Here is a 7875-nt window from a genome sequence, read left to right as displayed (position 1 = left end):
TTGTTTTTCCTATATTTGCAAATAAATACACAATTTGAATGATTAACACAGTTTTCACCTCAATAATAAATTTCATAAAAGCAGTTGGTAGTGCATTTTGTTCTCTGAGTATCCACATCTGGTGTTTTGTTCATACAAGAATGATGAAATGCATATGGATATCATAGCAAAGACAATATAACCAAATGAATCAAATACCTATTGTGTACTTTTATGCTAGAAGCTTAAAAGCTTTTAGAAATTATAAAGTTATTGGATTATATTAACCATATATCATCAATCTCATAGAAAAGAAATAAGAAATACAAAAAATTTGTAGAAAGCTTTGAAAAAGTAGAAAACTTTCTTTAAAAATGTAATAATGCATATGATAAATCTCCATTCTGTACTTTAAAAAGTAGGTAAATAAGCTCAAACTGTTTCTTAAAGAAAAAAACTGTTATAATGAAGAAATATACAGTACAGTAACTTTAAAAGTTTCATCACTAAATCTTTAATGCTTCAGTGTAGTGCATTAGATATTAGTAACATTTATACAACACTCAACTAAAATATTTTGATAAAGATATGACATGATTTAACATTAAGTTATATAAAACCCAATGGCTTATACAGTTTGATGCTTCACATCTGCATCAAGTCATCAATCTCAGTACAAATGTTTACATAGACACATCCATAGAATTTGACCATGATCAAATTAAATAACTCTGGATAGGGCACACAATAAATCAATTATCTTTACAGCATTATCATTTTTTTAAGACTCTGCCTGGTCAATAACATCTTCCAGTCATCTTTACTCCTTAGTCTTCCCTGCATGTGTCAGCAAATGGAACATAACAAGCTCTGCTCCAAATCATGGGTACTCTTAGGGTTGATCATTTCGTTTTGATACTTACTCACAGAGCAAAATGTGTGCAGGGTCTTTTTTGCTTTAGGGAAACTATTTTGCAAATAGATGGGTAAATTTACGACTTCATGCATTAACAAATGACAGAAAAGTATGCAGAATTTTATAAACAAAAACAGGAAACATGTATATTTGGCGTTCAAGTCAGTCTTAAAATACGATCTTTAATATGTATTTTTATGGCTTTTCAAGTGCAAGTATAATTGCTTTTCAGTTTTCAATCGTTGACGGACTAAAAAACCAAGCAACTATCTCACCTGTGAGAAGCGATATGTTCCTTTTTGTTGAAAACTACGACATCCAACAATTGAACGATTTAAGTGTTGGCATTATAAAAGAAATGCCAAAAAAGATATCGTCACAGAATATGGAACTAACGATATCCATATTCTATGATATCGTGTTTGTTTTTGAAAAATTCTTTATAATTTACTATAGACACCAGGGGGAGGTGGAGAATATTATTTTTCTGCAAAGCGATCATTTCAGCGGAAATACGTCCGTTGGCCGCCATTTTTTTGGCGACCTCACCCCAGTAAAGTTAGCCGCTCCACTTATTATAGAACTCAATGTATAGAACTCAATGGGTCCAGGCCCCTTTGCCCCTCCAGGTCTTATAGAGCTTAATGGTGAGCAGGCTACCCACAAAAAATATTAATAAGCTTGGATTAATAATAAGATGCAATGCCATTGATGATTCCTGTCTGTGGGAGAAAGCCAAGAAACTGGATTGAAACAGACAAAAAATATACATTTTTAGGCCTTGTTGCGCCCGTTGAGTTCTATAAGACCTGGAGGTGAAACGTCAACAAAATTACTATAAATTATCAGCGCGCGGCCGCGTGGTCAAAAACATGGCTGATTTTGGTGGTAAAAGTCAGCAGAGAGACGCGGGCTCATGAAATAAAATTTTTGTCGCCCACCCTGATTTGACCACCACGATTGCGAGTATAGAAAACATCAAAACTATTTATTTTCCTAACATAAACACTTTTTTAAAACTTTATTTATTAAACTGCCAACTTCTGTGGTTTGGGGATGCTGAAATAGCGACAGAAAAGGGAACATTTCTTGACTCCGGTAAGTAGCACAGTATTAGTTTTACTATTTTGTTTTTAACACGATACTTGAAGAGTGTTTCTACTACTAAGTTTTAATTTAAAGTTATTTTGGCCCAGTCTTGTTTGTGTTTCACTTAATCGCTCGCCAGACGTGTCAAAGCTGTCAATTTTTATCGAGTTTTGCATCCATCTTGTATCATGATCAAGGCATTAAGCTAAACTCTCCTGATTTGAATTGAGTTTACCTCCCAAAAATGGGGCATAATTTGTTCATGTTTTTTTTGAAAAGATAAAAATGAAAATAACTATTAAACTGTTTGCCTGCTCAATTTGACTGACTGTATAGTGTAGACAATTATAATGGGATTGGAAAGTTGGATTTATGAAAACAGTTTTAAAGTACTACTTGCGTTTCTGTAAATGAAGTATTTATTGTTATAGTAAACAGGTTACTACTTCAAAACCAAGATAAAAGTAGTGTGTTGAGCAATGTGCTAAGATTTGTTGCATATTATGATTATATCATTAATATACATGAAAAATTAAACATATAATTGTCTCATCTCATTAAATCCATACAGGTGATCCACAAATTCATATTATATGCATTCGTTACAATAAAGTTGAATGTAGGAGAAGCAAAAAGAGTTGGCAAAGAAATTCTTTGTGTCTTATGAAGAATTAGTAGATATCAATAAAAAGAATTCTTTAAACAAATTGTAAACAAATTTAAATTTGCTCATGGTCAAGCAACCTAGTCAAAGAAGCAAAGTCTGACCTTTCCAATTATGTTTACTTTCTTTGTACTAAATACAATTTTCGAGAAACTTGATTTGTAAGTCTTTCATTAATATTTGTTTTACCAAGAGATAAAAGGAACTAATTCAAAGGCTTGATGTAAAATACAAAGATTTAACAAATTGTTTATCATTTAATTCCCAAATATTAGTTTGTAGATATAAATAATTAGTATTGGTAGCTGTACGTTGTTCAAGCAAAACAGAAGAGTAGTAGTGCTCGAAGGGGTTAGCATTTTTGAAAAATTATATCTTGGTCTTGACATATATTACACAATTCCAAAAAGCTGTAAGTAATGCACAATAATATCTATAGAACTTGATAAATTTCTTCACCTACACTGTCAAATAACTATTTTGGCTTCATGCAGCAATAGACAGAGTGTTTTTGTCAGAGAAACCAATGCACTTTAGTTTCCAAGTTTGTAATTTCAATGCTTAATGTAGTTCTGTTCAGTAATAGATCCAAGATTCTGGCTGTTTACAAAAATACAAATTACCAAGCAACAGTATCATGGTGTTTTGAATTTTTTTCTTTTTTGTAGCTGTTCTAGTTCAACATACTTTCTATATGAGTTTTCAGTAGATTTATCAGGTTGACTTATGTCGTAGGACTGAAGCAAACATTTTATCGCTTCCTTAGCAGCATTTTAACACAGATTTATCCATTTGAGGAAGAAAAATAGTTGCACCAAACTGTTTACAAACAGTCAAACACACGGAAGCATGAAATAATTATAAGTTTGACGAGATTGACAGGTCTACTAATGCCGTTTGATTTTCACTTTTAAAAGCTAAAACGTCATAAAATAACTTAAATGTTACAGCCAAAATATGCGTTTCTCTACCGTCGATTTTCTTCATTTCATGTGTGTCGTAACGTGGTATCAGTAATGCTGGTATCATGCTGCATGTGGGTAACGGTATCGTTCGATTGTTGCCGCAGGAGGGTGAATATGAAAAAGATTTTAAAGTGGAAGTTTTGACCACCAAAATCATATTACGCCATTACGGGTCCATTTTCCTCCAGTCTTATGGTCCCTTTGCCCTCAGGAATGGTTCAGGTTGCGCCCTGAGGCATATACAGGTCGTTGGCGACGTTTAAGGCGCCATCGGTAACATGGCTGCCATGCATCAAGATATGAATTCGCTTTATTTTATCCTTGCTGAATAAACCCCTTTCAAGCTTTCATTTTAATTAGTCTTCCTTTCCCCAAGTTAACTTCATTAACTGTATATTATAACTGTGGAAATAACTGTTCTGCTTCTAATTCATTTTCTAGTCCAAATTTAAAACTTTGTGAGTCATATTCATTTCTGCGCCCCCAAAATCAACAGCTGGAGGGCCGACCCCCTGGCCCCCTGCCACCTCGCCACTACTTTTTCCAGAATACGTATTTTGAAATGAAAATATCAACGGTGGAAATGGTGAAAACAATGACAACGCTCATTTTATACATATCAGAAACATGGCATCAAGTACTAGTTTAAACAATTACGACTGCCAAAAGTATTTAAGTAAAACACAAGACAATAGACACTCCGTAAATAGTAAACATTATTTAATCTAAACGTTTCGACAAGTTTACATGTCATCATCAGTAGAGACGTCAGGTGCTCGCCTAAAAAATGGCTCTTGGACGTAATGGCTTTGATAATTTCGATTTTGCCCTTCTGAGCCTCGAGGGCCTTTGTGGCCGAATATGTCAGTTGACTCAGTTCTGTTTGGAAGTCATCGCCAAATGTAAAGCTGTCACAGGTACGTTTGATGAGCACAACATGGCGTAATCCTTGTGTAAGCTGCTTGATTCCCTTTTTGCGTTATTGTGTTTTCAATACAAACATGGCCAAATAAGGTCTTCTGCTGGCATATCAGTCGAACTTCTATCAGATTCTGGGTTGACTTGTATTACAGCGAAATTCTCGCAATTTTCAGGTCGGTGATATTTTCCAAGTTTCTCTTTAAGTTGATCTTCACCGATCTTTGCAGCCCGTTTGTTGGCAATGTTTGCTAGTTATGCATAACTAGATGATCAGTTTTCTCATCTTTGTTGGCGATGTGATCTCGTCTGGCTGTGTGTCATTTTCCTCGCTTTGAACTATTGCAGATGCTTCCCTACTCATTGCTTTATCATCTAGTAACTCCTCTAGGTGGGAGGTTGCAATTTTGTGTGGTTCAGACCGGTGTTCATTAGCCAACTTGGCTTTTTGGAAGATTCTACCGAGTTGACCAGCTTGTCCTGTTGCTCATGTAGTCGTTAAAGTGATTCGCCCATTGTCAACATTGCGTTGTTGGTACTATGAGCAATTGCAAAATCGCTCTCACTTGTCATCCAGCATTTCATTTGCTTCCGCCTTGTGGAGGTGGTCATCTGCAGAAATCTCTTCCATAACGAAAAATTTATTGTTAAGCCCGGTTTCCATATAATCGTCGAATCGTCAATCATGGGGAAAAACTCAATTTTCTAACTAAGCCCACTTGATAAGCTGTCAAACAATTTTGAAATACCATGATTTCCATATGATCGTCAATTGTGAATCATGGGAAAGAACTCAATTCTCTAATTAAGATCACTTGAGGCTATCAAACAATTTTGAAATATCGTGATTTCCATATGATCGCCAATCGTCAAAACCACGCAAAATCATGGTACTAAGCAATTTTGCGCGCAAAGTGCGAATCATATCTTCATTTAATTTCAAATACCGCACTGCATAAAACATTCTTTCATATGACATTCCTTTTAAGAGACATAGGCCCAACAATATTGACCTGCTCACCACTGTAGTGACTTCCAGCTCAGTTGGTCGAGCACTGCACCGGCACCGCAGAGGCATAGGTTTCGAATCCCGTTGAGTCATCTGATTTTTTCAGGTTCCTGAGACGATTGCTTAAATTGTCCAGCAAAAGTGCGAAGATCAAATCTTCATTTAATTTAACTACCCTTACCAAATTGTTCTATATTGGATGAGAGATTTCTTTTATTATCCTACCCACAGTTCAATAATCACCCATGTTTTGATGTCTGCAGCACATGTTTACGCAAAGGATGTGCATTAATTCCGACGGAACAGGCATGCTCGGACTGTTATAAGCTCTGCTCAAATGAATGTTTTCACCTTAATAAAAAAACGCATGTTAAGAGGACTTCATCTTCCCTCAAAATGTGACAAATCGTTACAAATGTAGTGTCATTTATTGGACCAAAATCGGCAAATGAACACAAGTGTAGAGTTCAAATGTCATATCTGTAAGCAGTTTGTTTCTGCGGCCACTTATGCTTCATTCAACCTGACAGGTGGTGGTGGCAGGGGGGATAGGCCAGGGCCCCATAGCTGTTGATTTTCGGGGCGCTGAATTGAATACGAGTCATCAAGTTTTAAATATGGGCTATAAAAGTTAAAAAGCATTTGAAACAGAACAGTTATTTTCACAGTTATATATTCAGTGAATGAAGTTAACTTTAGGAATTAGGGAAGAAAGTAGACAGACCAAAATGAAACCTTGTCAGGGGTCGATTAAGGAATAAGATATTGACGAGCATTCTAGAATTAGATGTTTCGTTTGTGGACACAACGCCTGCATGATTTGTCACTATGATTTGTCACTTTGACTATGACTGACAACATACATGGAGAGAACTAGAGCTGATTAGGGTGAATATTCATGTATTCAGCTTTGCCCTGCTGATTTCTATTAAATTTAACATCGCCAACAAAGAAATCAACAGCAAGTCAGAGCTGAATACATGAATATTTAAAACCCCAATGTTCTGCTTCGCTATGCATACACGGCCAAATTGTCCTCTTAAAGGTGCAACAAGGCCTAAAATGTGTAATTTTTTCCTCTTAATCAATGTTTTTGCTTCCCTCACAGACAGTAATCGTTACTGGCATTGCATCTTATTAATCCCAGCGTAATAATATATTTTTTAAAAATGACAATAGTGCAGTCATCGGTAAATTGCTATCATAATGCGTAGTCTAACATGAAGTAGCCCTTAGTGATACCGCAGCATGTACTGCATTGTTCGTAGTGTGTTATTTACATTTTCATCGCTACGACGACACATGTCATTCTCAGTAGTAAAGCAAGTTATTATACGGCAAAAATTTTTTAAATCACTTAAAGCTTCTTCGCAAATGTTCAAGATTCATTTATCCGCAGTTATCGAATGTGCATAACAGGATATATTTAATTGAAATTAAGATATTTTTTAAACAACAACATTTGAAGACCAATTAAATTAATGTCTCAAAATGCAAAACTCTCATTTTGAGCTTCCATTGCTGGCAATACAGATTTAATTCACAAAACAAACATTTCATTTGATAATTCCATTTGTGTTGGGAAATCTATTTTAATATTATTTAATATACATCATGGATCATTGTGCAATGTTAAAGACTAACTGCAATGTCTAATTCTTTCAACACCACGAAGAGAAAAAAGTCGGGTGCTGAGTATCGGAGATTAAAGAAAGCCAGACAAGAATTTTCAAAGCTTGGGGGAGTTCCTGTTGAGTCACCTGAATTTGTCAGGTTTATGAGACAATTGCTTAAATTGTCCAGCAAAGTGCGAAGATCATATCTTCATTTAATTTCAAACACCGCACATTATAAAACATTATTTCATAAGAGGAGTTATAACTAAAACTCAGGGAAACGCCGAGCATGAGTGAAGACCTTAAACAAGTGCATGCGCAAGAAAAATCTGAGTCGATAGATGTAGAAGATGAAGATGAGCATACTTTCAATTCAATCAAAAGCAATGATTCTGTTGATGAATGCCTTGAATTTGACAGCTTTGTTAATTCAAATGAGCGTAACGAAGGCGAAGGCATCTCAGAATCTGCTGAAAATGAATTGAATCGAAATATTTCTATTGATACGAAGGAAAACACGTTTGACCCTGGGACAGTTGTTGGTCTTAATCTTAGCATTGAAAAGGCGTTTACTTAAATGAATCCATGCCAACCATCCCAGTTTGTTTTGAAACAAAGGAGGATAGTACAAGCAGATCGCACTCGCTATTGCTCCCAGCAGGTTTTTTCCACGATGATGGAACAAGATGAAAATGGATTTCCTACTCTCTAAGTGAAGA

This window comes from Xenia sp. Carnegie-2017, unplaced genomic scaffold (genome assembly GCF_021976095.1).
Source record: "Xenia sp. Carnegie-2017 unplaced genomic scaffold, XeniaSp_v1 HiC_scaffold_16, whole genome shotgun sequence".
Classification (NCBI taxonomy): domain Eukaryota; kingdom Metazoa; phylum Cnidaria; class Anthozoa; order Malacalcyonacea; family Xeniidae; genus Xenia; species Xenia sp. Carnegie-2017.
The sequence above is the reverse complement of the archived record's forward strand: the minus strand, read 5'-3'. Positions refer to the sequence as shown.